At 38.6% G+C, this 12,553-nt stretch overlaps 1 protein-coding gene across 1 annotated transcript in view; it reads left to right on the plus strand.

Annotated features, from left to right (window-relative positions):
* The window catches only part of ZNF407 (zinc finger protein 407), a 333,967-nt gene that overhangs the window by 1,279 nt on the left and 320,135 nt on the right, over nt 1-12,553 (plus strand). The window lies entirely within an intron of this gene.

Consider the following 12,553-nt stretch of genomic DNA (forward strand, 5'->3'; position numbering starts at 1 on the left):
CCAGCCTAAACTTCCCTTGGTGCAGCTTAAGGCTTTTGTCCTCTCAAGTGGTTGCCTGGGAGAAGATGCTGACCCACACCTGGCCTCACCCTACTTTCAGGTGGTTGTAGAGAATGATAAGGTCTCCCTTGAGCCTACTCCAGGCTAAACAATCCCAGCTCCCTCAGCTATTCCTCACAGGACTACTGCCCTCCTCTGGAGGTCGTGCTCTTGAATCATGGGCACCTCCTGTGCTCTCACAGGCTTCTGATTTTTGATGTGGCTTTGATCTAAGGAGTCGGAGTAGACCCCTAGGGAACCTGTCAGATTGTGGCAGGGAAAGCAAGTTCCCATAACATAGAAATATTAATACACTTCTGAGGGTGTGTCTGTCTTCAGAAGGAAAGCTCGTTAAACCAGAACTGCTAGGTGGCCTTTGAGGGATAGGTTATCATCTATATGTCCTTTATATAGAAGAAATTGTTTAGTGTGAGGGTGGAAAGGCACTGGCACAGGTTGCCCAAAGAGGCTGTGGATGCCCCATCCCTGTAACTGTTCCAGGGCCAGGTTGGATGAGACTGAACAGCTGGCTCTTGCAGAAGGTGTTGGCACTAGGTGATCTTTAAGGTCCCTTCCAGCCCAAGCCTTTCTATGAATCTGTGTCCTGTCTTGTTTACTTTGAGCTGTTGTGAAAAGTTTCCTCTTGCTCCTTCAAATATCTAGTGTGGCCAGTGCACCACAATGTTAGTATTAAATGTAATGTTAGTCGGGGGAAGGAAAAAACCATTTGTGATCTGAATGCAGTGGCTAGTAGTGATCTTAGAATTTATAAAGGTATTGTTTCTGTTTTCCTGTGCCTTCTTTGCTTCTTTGTGTAGTTGTACAGATGCAGACTCACAAGACCTTGGCTTTGTCACGTGCTTGTGCTCATCTGTATGATACTAAGGATGGTGGTAACACCTAGGGAGTGGTAAATAATGGAAATCCCAAAGTGCAAGGGTAAGAGTGGCAGTGGTGGATTTTCTGGTGGTGAAAAACCATAACAGGCTAACATACAATTTAAACACTGGTTGTAATTCCCTGTGATTCTCACCTTAATACCCCAAAGGTGTGGAATGTGAAGACTATAAATTTTCCATTCCTCTATCAGAACATGAGTAATCAAGATGTTTGCATGAGGCTGGAGCTTTGGATGTTGGGATCTGTATTTTTCCCAGGTCACACCTCTTCATGAAAGATGAAGACAATTATAGGCTTCTGTTGGGTCTTCTTTCAATCTCTTACACTATTCACAGCAAGTTACATTCATCATGAAAGTAACATTGCAGTCATTCCATCCTTATTTCATAAATTATTTCAGCGTGGACATATAGTCAGATTGTAGCTTTTATATATAAAATATGGAGCCTGGCAGTAATTGTATAATCCATACATTTTATAAAAAGTTAAATGCACTGATGTGACAGGATGATGATGGACTGTGACTTTTTCAGTATGTTCAAACATGTCAGTTTTATTAGCATTTTGGGAAATATAATTCAAACGACTTGAGTTAAATCCTTTACTATCATTCTTCTGTAGGAACTATTGTATAGTAACAGCATCAAAGATTTCTAATTTATTTGCATGAGAGTTTTCTTTGTTAGAAATGCTTTTGAAACTTAACCTGTGTTGTCTCTATAGAAAAACATTACTTGGAGATAGAATGTGTGTGAAGGAGATGTCAGTTGCAGTATTCCATTAAACACAACCTTTTGTAGTGAAGAACAGCATTTTGTTGTTAGTGTGCACAACATTAGAATGAGGTGGCTTTGCTTTGCCTATTTTTTTTTTCAATTTTTTGAATGTGTACAGTGTTGGGGTTTTGTGCATGAGACGGAATTTACAGACGGACTGGCAGATGAAATATGGTTGAACTGGAATTGTTTGGTGGCTCCTATGTTTAAATTTCGTAATGTGATTTAGAATTTAAATATTCTCTTCCTCAGGAAAACAGCAAGGTTTCATTGGATGGATGATCCCACCAAGTCAAATAAAAACACTGATTTCAGATACACTTGGTCTAGTCATTCATTGAAATTAATGTCTTGGTGTTATCGTGCATGTTAAAGGTACTAAAAAGTTGACCTTTTAGATTGAAATCTGGAATATAACTTACTCTTTTGAAAGCTTGGGGAGAAAAACAAGATGATGTGATTGAACAGATGTAGTGGCTGTGTTTCCTTCAGCTGTTCTCGAAACCAGGCATGTGGCACAGTGGTCTCCCTCCTGCGCTCTGTGTTGTGTGAGGAGTCAAATGGAAATGGTGCTTTCACTTTGACAGATTATCAGCAGCTGCCCAGCTCAGCATTTGTGGTTATTTTTCTACCCCAGAAAGGTCTTGCTTTGTGTTAGCCTTGCCACCTTGGGCTAGCACAGCCACCCAGCGCTGCCACTGCTGTCTGAGGTGCAGCTGCATCACTGCAGCCTTAGCCAGCAGTCCAGGCGTGGAGGCACTGCTTCTCCCGTGCAGCAGGAGTGGAAAGAGCAGAAGCAATGACAGCAGTTCTTGGTGGACACAAAGACGTGAAGGAGATGAGCACTGTGCCTCACCAGTGACCACAGAATCAACTAGTGTTCTTTCTCAAAGAATCTTCGAGATCAAGTCCAATCTCTGACCCAACACCACCATGTTAGACCATGGCACTAAGTCCTGAGTTCCCTCAAACACCTCCAGGGACAGTGACTCCATCACCTCCCTGAGCAGTCCATTACAATAGCTAATCACATGTGAAGAAACTCTTCCTCATGTGCAGCCTAAACTCCCCCTGGTGCAGCTTAACACTAGTGTTCTCTTGTCCTGTCACTGGTTGCCTGGGAGAAGAGGCCAACTTCTCAGGCAAGTACAATGTTTAGTACTAACAAGCATAGAGTTGTCAACATGGATGTCTCGGAGAGAATGTGTTAGGAGTAGGGTTGCATGGGACCTGGCGCTGCAAACTGCTTAAATCTTGCCTGGCCCACAGTGTCAAAGTTCATGCAAAATCTTTACAGTAACATGAGAGTGTTTTTATCTTTGGTCTGTTTGCTTTTGCAGTGGATATTCTTACATGGTTGCGCAAACATGTATGAAAGTTTAAATATGCCTATACATACTTCTAAACTGTAATTTTTTTTAATTTTTTGGTCATTATGGGCTGTGTTAACATATAAATTGAGATCATTTGTTAGCATGTGTGTCTAAAACTAGTGAAGAAGCAAAAAATGTAAAAAGATGTTCCTGTAATTTCCAATTTCTCACCTGCAGAAGTTCCAAAGGTAACTTTTTGCTTTGCAGAAAGGAGTTGTATGTTTAAAACAAGGGAATCATACATGCTTTCCAGCTCTGCAATTGTGAATGCTATTAATCCTGTTCCTGCCATCTGCCAGAGAAGAGTCAGTAGTTACAGGACAGTCTGTAGCCTATTGTAGGTGTTTATGTTAAGTGTATGTGGAAGTTTTCATATTTTACTTCATCTCAGTTCTTCAACACGTGAAGATGAAAGAAAGTTGTGTCCCAAACTTCTGTCAACAATCTATAGCTTTATAGCAGAAAGAAACCTAGCCATCTTTTTTCCCTCAGTAGGGAAAGGAAAATTGCAGTACCTACTACCCCCTTCACACACATCCTTACAAAGAAAGAAATTACCTAAGTGCCTTGTAGAAACAGGCAGTACTGGTGTTCCAAAAGTAAAATGCTTGTTTGCATAATTGTGACTGCTTTCCAGTCCTGTGTTAGCAGAGCTGTTGATTGCTAATTTTTTTTTTGCTTTGTTTTGTTTTGTTTGCTTGTTCTACAACAGGCTGACCTTTCTTCTCCATGGTCTGGCCTGCTACTGAACTACTGTCTGTATGGGTTTTGTTTAACTGGGCTGTGAGGCCATGAGTGTTTTAGGTTTTTTTGATCCTCAGTGGTGCAGGCATAAATTTTAATTGCCTCTGTCTTTCTGAGTCCAGACATACAAGTTGTTACATGTGTGTGATGTATGCAATTGACCAGGGGGAGGTGTACAGAGTTAGGATACACAGTATTTCAGTGTATAGATCTGAATGTATAGGTCTCTATATTTTGCTACAAGTGCATATATAGATGCTTTTCTAGCTGTTATTTTTTTCTCTGGCTGTAGTTATAGTGTTTCTTGCTGTCCTTAGCCCCATCTTTGGAATTTCAAAAGTTCTTCTCAAAAATATAGGTAGCATGACATAAAAAATACATACAAATGTTAAAATCCACTGGAGTTCTAAGGGGTAACAAAACTTACCAGAATAGTAACATGAAGTCATAATTTTGTGCAGAAATCATTGTTTCATGTGATTTTTTTTTTAATGGAATCCATACCGTTACCTGGTATATAAGCTTTTCTGTAGGAAACATTCCAGCAAGAAGTTTGAGAACATTCCAGAGAAGCTTGTGGAGGTCCTGACAGGAGTTCTGATTTAATCAAAGACAGATTGTTGTGTTGCCATTTGGATGGCCTCAAGAGCTCTGGTTATGGCTTTATATATGTGAGAATTCTCTTTAGTCAGGTTTTCAAGCTTGGGATCTCTCTGGAAGAGCCTGTGACCGTCACCTGTTTCCATCAATGGGTTAGATTGGATTTGTTTAAACGTTTGGTGTAGACATTTGCTGTGAACATGAGATAGTCCAGTCAGTTGGTTTTAGCACTCCTAATCAGGAGGAGACTTCATTTATCTGCACTGTCTAGCATGTTGGCACCACCCACTTCCGTACTGGAGAGAGAAGAAGGGAGGGGGTGACCTTTCCATCTTGGTTCACATGTGAAGGCATCAGACTTGCTGCTCTTGTAGTGTCTGGAAGGTTGGTGCCTCTGGAAAACCCTGTGCTGGCTGTGTGTGCTGTAGCTGAATCTCATCCTGCTGCATGCCCAGAGCTCACTGGCTGTGCCAGGTTTCCTCCTTAATGTTCTGCAGCCCTGCAGGAAATCCTGTGTGACTGACAAATGTCAGGTTTCCTGGTGCATGGGGTGCAGCCAGTAAGTGAAAAGCTTCCGAGGAGCATGTCTGACGTTCCTGGAATACCCAGTATCTATGCACATCTTTCTGCACAAGAGCCGTGCCATAGGAATATAGCACTTCTGCATTTTGCAATGCTATATGGTCTTTTCACATGGAGAAAGAAATTCCAGTTGCATGCTTGTCTTCCATTGAATGTTTAAGTGACATTGAATATTTAAGTTGGATGGTTCCAAGTCCTTGAGAAAAGGATAGCAAACTCCATACGTTCAGTAAAAGCAAAATGTTGCACTTTCCTGGTTCCCTGGTGTGTGACATGCTGTCTGCAGCAATGTATTGATGTTGGATTTGGGACACTGAATACACAGTCAGGACAGTGATCCTTTTGTTTTGTTTTTTTTTGTTTGATTTGTTACTTTTGTCTTTTTCACTTTTATTTTTCAATACCTGTGAAGTAAAGGCTGTTTCTTTCCATGCTCTCCATGTGAGGCAAACTGAGGTTTATCTTAATCTTTAAAGGGAAGATTATTCTCGGGTTATGTCATATAAATTGTTAATAGGATATACATTTCTGAAAAGTCAGAACGAATAAAAATAAAATCTAAAAGCACTGATAAACTGCAGCTTGTTTGTTTGCTTTGGCATCTCCAGAATAAAGTGCAATGAATACCAAAAATTACTAGTTCAGCATGTGTATCCTTTACTGGGCAAAGCCTGGCTGTTACAAGACAGAGCTAATTTTTTTTTTTTTTGATTGGAGCCAGTGGTAGCACAACATGTAAGTTCAAAGATGCAGTACATAAATATGTTTTCTGGATGTTGTCTTCAGAATCTGCCAACTTAGTTTCTGTTGTTCTGAGTTTTATTGGTACAACAATGGACTGATTTGAATTGCATTTGTTTTATTTTCCCTGCCTGTTGTTTGCATTTTTATTTTAAATTATTTACAAGTCTGAAGCTTGAAGATGAGAGCCTAATGAATGCTTTTAAAAATAAAACCATCTTCTTTAAGCATGTTATGCTTAATGTTTTGAATTTATAACCCAAGCCTTAATGAATAGTTTCCTAGTTGCTCTCATCTTAGAATTTATGAGCTGTCCTATTTACAAGTCCTACCTATACAATGGAAAGATAATTCCTGTTTACCTTAAATAAACTGTTCTTGTTAACAACCTTAAACTGCTAATTAGGAATAATATGGCAATGAATACTATGTCAAACCTTTTAGCAAGAACGTGGAGATGCAATATATATTAGTTGTTGAACCTTTTTCTGGTACATTCTGTATAAGAATACAGAGTGTTATGGGTTTTCCTGTCTCATATAGGTTTCAGGCTAATAAAAAGTATTTTAGGGAGAAACTATGGCATATAGGTCCTGACAGAAGCAAGTTGACTTCCCTACATTTAGGATGATATGTTGGCGTCCACCTACTATGATACTGCTAAAAGCCTCTTTGTTGTAAGCCTTCAGATAGATGGCAGACATATGAAGAACCCTTGTGACTTCATGTTTATGTCCGGGTAGTATTTTTTAACAGATAAATTATTCTTCTGAAAAAAACAACAGGGATAGCAGTAGTTGCTTTGTTTTGAGTGTACATTAATGTAATTTAATCAGGAAGGAAAGAAAACCTGGGACTAGAATTTGATGTTATTTACCTGACTATAAATCAGAATATTTCCATTTAGTTTAACAGAATTTTTTCAATTTGTGTCGAAATGATCAAAATCAGAACCTGACACAAGCTCTCAATTTCATAATTTTCGCATACAAAATGAAAGAAATAAAATTGGATTTTTAACGTTTTTTTGTCCAAATCCTACCTCAACAAACAGGTTGGTTCTTGAGCAGAGGTTTTACAATATAGTGTTGTTACTTGTTTGTACTTGGAACTTGGCAGATATGTTATATGAAAAAAATACCTTTTTTTTTTCTTTAGTTGTTTCTCATTAGACTTTGAGTGTCAAAAATGCAGACTTGTGAATGTGAGTGCCATTCTAAATCTGGGTAGCTCAGAATTTCTTGACAAGTATTGCTTTGACGTCTTTGTGAGTGCCTCTGATATCTGCAGAGCGTTGTACATAGGCTTTGTTCCGTCTCCTTTCCTTTGTGTCACCCAACGAGTTTGCAGCAGGGATGGCAACCTGAGGAGGGAAGGGGAGGAAGAGACTGAAGAGAAAGTTGACAAAGGTTTGGCGCTGACCTTCAGCTGCTCTGGAGTAGACATCTTATGAGATACAAGGAGCTCCTTCTGTCAAACCCCAAAAATCCTTCCCGCGCACAGGGTCATTGTGCACAGAAGGTGTTGTTTGGAGAGGACAAGTGAAAACCTGACCATGCATTTTGCTACCTCTGGTCAGGCTATTCAGGTTCCATTTCCTGGAAAATAACATGCTGACCTTTGCTGGTGGAGGTTGACTTGCAGGAATGCTTTATCTTCTTCTTCATTCAAATCATCATGAATTTAGATGTTGCTGATTTCGGTAAAGTGTAATTTTGAGGAGGAGTGTTAAATAAACTTTTATTTTGGAGAATGCGTTCCTTTGTATTTTGTATGCTAAGAGTATTTACCCTATAAGGAGATAGGTTTCTGAGGAGGTGACTTAGAGGCAGAGGCAATACATTAGGTCAGCTACGATAGAGGGAGAAGTAGGCCATCTTCCAGGCACAGAAGCTTATTTTTGTATGTGCTGCTGGTACCAAGATAATTAAAATACACTTGAAATGAAAACAAAGTTAATCTCTGAAGTTTATACTTAAATATTGTATGGAAGTGCAGGAATATAAGGAGTATGTCTTTTTATGGGCTCAAATAATATTTTATTTATACATTTGTTGTAAGTACTCAAAGGTCTTGCCACTAGAGAGTTTTGGGTGGCAATATAAGTGACAGTGCTGAGAAAACTTCAGTTGATGTCACTGTGGCCACGATTTCATTTTTACTTTATTTTTCAGTTATTTTTCATCCTTGTAAGTTATGTTAATAAGCTCTATGGGTTTTGTTTTGGGAGAAAAGAAATACTTCACATAATGTTTAAATTTTGTTTGAATAAACCACCTAGAAAGCACAGGAAAAAAAGAAAAGCTACATTCCCTAAGACAAAATCGCAGTAGGAATTTTGCATTATAAAATTTGATGTTCATAGTGCTGGATTTGTTTAAACCGTCAGAATTGCAAAGCATAAATAATTACATAATTTCACACTTTCCAGTGAAGTCAGACCCTGATTAAGAAGTTGACAGCCTGAAAGAGTCTGCTCTTTGACAGTGATGTCTGTATTCCCTCAATTTGTAGCAACTGCATCTAGGAAAACAGACTGAGCTTTATTCCCTTTACTTTGAATGAGAACCCTTATTGACAAAGGGAGAATATTCTTTTTATTAAAAGTTTTCATACTTTAAATGCACAGATATTTCAGCTTTTCTGCTTTCAGCTAGCCTATATTTTGCTGATACCAGGTCTTCTTCCTGTCTTGGTTCTCACTGTCTTTCAGTATGTTTGATATTCATATTTCTTTTTTATTCCTTCTTCCTTGCTGTGCTTTTTTTCTTTCTTTTCTTAAACAAATAGACAATATGGTAATATGAACTCTAATAGGAAAAAGGCATTGTTTAACTCAGTTGGGGTACTACTAATCCAGTCACCAAATGTAACCATAACACAGCATGCATTTTAATTATTAAATGTAATGGAAATTTTGCATTTTAAATCTAGAGCTATAAACCACTTGTTTGAAAATGCACAGTTCAGCGCTATGATTTTAGTCTGTAGTGAATTGCAGGGCAGTATTCTTTGATCAGTTATTACAAGTTGAAGATCAGTAGCATTCAGTGCTTGTGTTAATTTTGAGAGTACATATAGGAGTCACTGCAGGTCAAACTGAAGCTCAGTCATGTATATTTTTAATGATTTAGTGAGCTGACTGGATCAAGCAGTGTTAAAATGTGTGGCTAATACAGTCATGCCAGTCGTTCCAAATAGGGATAATTTAAAGGCACATTTTGAGGACAGTATTCCTCCAAATTTTAGTACTTTGTAAAATATGCTTTAATTTTAAAAACCATTTTGTTGTGGGTTTGCTTCTGGAAGTGTTTGTTTGAGTAGTTCTTGAAAACACTCCCAGTGATTATTTGATGCCCTTCCAGTGAATAAGAGCAGCCAGGTAGGACAATTAATAAATGTTTTCTTGTGTTTGTTCAGTACATATTTTTGTAATGAATACATTTTAATCATAAATTCTAATAAATACAGTGAATTCAAATGAAACAATCTCATAGTCTGTGCATTTTTTGACATGAAGTATAAAACTATTCCTAGAGTGAATGTGGATTTTAGTGACTCTTCATAAGATTTCTAATCCCTGCATGAGACATGCAGGCCTGAACAGGCTCTGTTTTTGGGACTGGTGGACACCAAGTTATGGAGCAGCTGCATTAGGTTTGAAGGAGTAGGAGGTTTTGCTTGGGTGCCTCCTTTGGGGTGCTCACACTGCAGGTGTGCCCCAGGTAAAAGAATGAGGCTTCTCAGGTTTGTGAGCAGTAAATGATGTGGTAGCAGCTCTGCAGAGTCAGTGTCTTTTCTCTCAGTTGCCTTATTTAGCAGCTCTAGTTTTCTGGGTTTAGGACTTGTGCTTGCTGTTTTTCTCTAGCTTAGGGCCTGTCTCATGCTGGTTGAGAAGCTAACATACTAGGTAGATACAGACATGAGTGATTTTAGAATGTTGAATTTTGGGAATTGAGTGCAGATTTTATGCCATGAGACCATCCAATCCCTTAGAGGACCCTTGCTGCATGGTTCAGCCATTCCTTTCCCTTTTTATTTTTTCCTGTTGGTGATCTGACATAAATTCCATGCACTGGTAACTGATACTGCATTTGCAGCCTTTGCTCTTTTGAGTCTGGAATTTTAAGGATATGTTTGCCTTAGCACATCAGTCTTCTCATCCTCTTGTTCTCATTGTTTGTCTCTATTGCAAATCATGCTATATCAAAATAATTAATGATATCAATGTCCAGTAGATGCCTAACATTCATACTTTGTAGTTCTTTTTGCTCATGTACCTTTTTAGAGTGTGTGGCAGGAGAGTGTGTAGGTAATATCTTTCTACTATGTTTGGCTTTTTATGCATATTTTGGAAATATCCTCTGCTGTCTGTGTATGCCAGATTAATCTAGTCCACGAAAAGATCTTCCTGTGAAGGTTTTTCAAACTGTGACTACCTTCAAGCCTGAATCACTGTAGAGAACCAATGAATTTGTAGACATTACTTATTTGTATTGTTGTGGGAATTGGTTGCAATACATATACATAGTCCTCATGGGCTGTAGTTAAAGAATTGCCAAGAGAGAGACTTTTCTGGTGAATAAACTTAGCTGAAGACTAAATAAAGGCTTGTGTTTGAACACATGGCCTTGGTGGTTTCCTCAAAGCAAGAGTGCAGCATCTCCTGGGGCACATGGGAGCAGCTCTGGACTTGAGGTCTTTGCCAGCTTCCCTGGTGCTCCTGAGACAGTGTCTGCAGGCATCTACCTGGTGTAGCTTGGTTGTTGTTCCTGCCAGGCTCATCCAACTCACTGGCTGCACTATGAGAACCAGTGCAAGATTTTACTTTGCTGCTTCTTTCTATTCCTTTCAGGCTGCAAAATGGGGACTCTGAAAATAAAGGTAAATGTTGCTGTTGTGCTCCAGGAAAAAGATGAAAGTAAGATATTGCTAGCAGGAAATAGTGTAGGTTGTAGCTTGCACCGTCTCTTTGTTGCTTAATTTCATGCTCCATTTTGGAATCTGCCATCTTATGTGTGAATTGTTTTCCATGCTGTCTTAAATAAGGACCTTTTAATCTTTGTGTGAATTTCTGCTGGTTTTTATCTGCCTTTATTTTCCTGTTCAGTTTGTGTTGCGCTGTATGTTGTCCAGTCACCAGTTCTTGAATTCTCAAGTTTTATATCTTTTAATTGTGAGAACCCTTTTTTAACAGGCTGTTTTGTCGATTTGTCATTTTTAAGATGTGCTAATGTGCTTTGTCTTGTCTCTTCTCTGACACAGGTGATGTTAGTGCTCTTTGCTATTCTCACTTATTTTCCATTTGTCCAATTCCCAGTTGTACAGCTGACTTCAGGAGGTAGCAGTAGGATAAGATAGCCAGACCTGGCAGGTCGGCAGCAGCTGGAGGCCAGTTCCAGGGGTTCTGGTGCAGCCAGCTGACCATCTCCCAATGGGTCTTCAGGGGATGGGTCGGGAAGATGGGTCGGAATTACAACAGATGGCTCTTACCAACTGATTTAACTGGCCAAGAGTTAAAAATCTTGGCCTAATTGCTTTTCCCCTTCTCTGCTCTCACATTCTTTCTTGCCTTCCTTCTGAAACAGATTTTTTTAAAAATTTGTAAAAGGAAAAGTATACCAACTTTTACATATGAAGTGGATTTTTACAGCTGAGTTATAAATTTATATTATATATAAATTCCAAAAACTAGGTGGTTTATAATGGAAACACTTAGGAGGGAGAGGGGAGGGCACATTATATAATACATATGTAACCTCTTTCCTCCTCTCTTTAGTGAATAGACCGTTTAAACTAAATTAAGTAAAGGATATAAATTCTGTTGTTTCGGTTTTTAATATTTCATAGCTGATTTTATAGATAAAAGTTACATTTAATAATAAATATGAAGAAGAATTTATGTAGCCTGTTCTAGTTTGATATGGAACAGCAAATCCCATTTCTCTGTAGTTGTAAAGAAAATTCATTATAATGTCTTTGATTGTAAGAGATGTCTTCATTGTGATTAGTTACACTGATAATAAAACAATCTTTTTGCAAATGGCACAAGATACATGAGATCTCATGTGTCTGCCTTTTAATAGCATTGAATGTGTGCATTTGCTACCTTTATTCTGTAGTCCTTTAATTTATAACTGGGCACTTTTAAATTCTACAAGTTATTAAAAATAATCTAATATAATTTAATTTTTCTATTGAAGCGTTCTGGAGAGTGAGTTATTAATGCAACAAAGCATTTTTAATTGTTGGGTTTTCAAAAAAACCCCTAACTTTAATTAAAAAGAAGTGGGGCTTATGTAATTTTATTTAATTCTGAATAACAAATTTTGTAGATAAAATAGTGAAATCTGGATATATGGCATTACTTTACAAATCCTTTTTAAGCATCTAAAGAAATATCTTGATTTTCAAATGCCCTATTCCCAGTGAATTCAGTTGAGTTTAGATGTGAATATGTATTCAAGTAATTTAAAACACAGATAGTGGCATGAAGATGCATGGGTAAAAACCTGTCTTGGTGGCACAGCCCAAAGAGTGGTGGCGAATGGAATTACATCCAGCTGATGGCTGGTCACAAGTGGTGTTCTCCAGGGCTCAGCACTGGGGCTGCTTCTATTTAATACCTTTATCAATGACCTGGACAAGAGGATGGAGTGCACTCTCAGTCATTTGCAGACAACACTGAGCTGGCCAGGAGTGTTGATCTGCTGGAGGGCAGGGAGGCTCTGCAGAGGGATCTGGACAGGCTGGATTAATGGGTTGGGGCCATTTTGTGAGGTTCAGCAAGGCCAAGTG

This window comes from Fringilla coelebs (genome assembly GCF_963513975.1).
Source record: "Fringilla coelebs genome assembly, chromosome: 1".
Taxonomy (NCBI): domain Eukaryota; kingdom Metazoa; phylum Chordata; class Aves; order Passeriformes; family Fringillidae; genus Fringilla; species Fringilla coelebs.